Source organism: Arachis duranensis, chromosome 4, assembly GCF_000817695.3.
Source record: "Arachis duranensis cultivar V14167 chromosome 4, aradu.V14167.gnm2.J7QH, whole genome shotgun sequence".
NCBI lineage: Eukaryota > Viridiplantae > Streptophyta > Magnoliopsida > Fabales > Fabaceae > Arachis > Arachis duranensis.
In genome coordinates, this window is record NC_029775.3 from 23,515,890 (window position 1) to 23,517,553 (window position 1,664).

Below are 1,664 nucleotides of genomic sequence, written 5' to 3' on the forward strand. Positions count from 1 at the left end.
TCTTCCACGAATCAGACTCAGAATCATAAGCAAAACCATCACCAGTTGTTCTGCCTCAGCAACTCTATATCAATACATCATACCCTCGCCTAGAGCTAGTGAAATCACATCACTGCGTCTACCCAGGGGCTCAAATTATCTCATTCAAAAATCATCATCATTATGCAATCGCATCATCAATTCATCTCATCAAGAACAGCCCTCAACATCCACCGACACCAACATGAGGGATCTCTCAGTTGTACAAACACAAGCAATACAGACAAGTAATACACAAATAAGGTACAAGTAGAACAAGTAGCACATAATCAGGTAATATAGCATATATGATGTAGAAATCCAAAACAAATAGGCAAACCCAAACAATTCAAACATATGCAAATGATGTATAACTGCACTATGGCTGATGATATCATCTGTCGGTTATATAGCCAACCCGACATGTCCTGGTAGCTAACCATTGGACAGAAACACCCCTTGCTGAGCAAGTAGGTTTGAGCTACAACCCCCTTGCTACTACCCGCTCAACCCAGAGCCGGTGGAACAACCACTACTGCAGCTACTACCCAGGCGGGTGTTTAAAAGCTCAACCTGAAGCGAGTGGATTCACCACTACTACCGCTACTACCCAGGCGTCACAATCTCTGACCTGGAGCAAGTGGGATGAACCACAACCCTTGCTACTGCCCAGGTATCTTAAGCATTAACCCGGAGCAAGCGGGACGAACCACTACCCTTGCTACTGCCCAGGTATCTCAAACATATATTCATTCAATCTCAATACATATTATCAATCCTCATTGTTATCAAATCTCAAACATTAACCTGGAGCAAGTGGGATGAACCCCAACCCTTACTACTACCCAGGTATCAGAGTTACATTCATTCAAAACTCCATAATTAACTCATTTATCACAAACATCCTTTTCCGTCTCATACCCGGAGTAAGTGGACAACGCCACTGCCTACTAGTCGGGGTTACACATCACATTTCAACATTTTCCATCATTATCCATTTAACACATTCATTCATTAATCATATATGCATTTATACTCAGCCATAATCAATAATGGATTTACCGTGACCCGGCAATAACTCAGCCATCTGGCTCATGGTTCAATCAAGAACCAGCCATTTATCAATAGATATAGCCCTTCGGCTCATGGCATACATGGTACTTGATGAGCGGATAATTTATACGCTTTTTGACATTGTTTTTAGGTAGTTTTTAGCAAGTTCAAGCTACTTTTAGGGATGTTTTCAGTGGTTTTTATGTTAAATTCACATTTCTGGACTTTACTATGAGTTTGTGTATTTTTCTATAATTTCAGGTAATTTCTGGCTGAAATTGAGGGACTTGAGCAAAACTCTGAAAAAGGCTGACAAAAGGACTGCTGATGCTGTTGGAATCTGACCTTCTTGCACTCGAAATGGATTTTCTGGAGCTACAGAACTCGAAATGGCGCGCTCTCAATGGCGTTGGAAAGTAGACATCCAGAGCTTTCCAGAAATATATAATAGTTCATACTTTATTCGGAAATTGACGATATAAATTGGCGTTGAACGCCAAGTACATGCTGCTATCTGGAGTTAAACGCCAGAAACACGTCATGATCCGGAGTTGAACGCCCAAAACACGTTATAACTTGGAGTTCAACTCCAA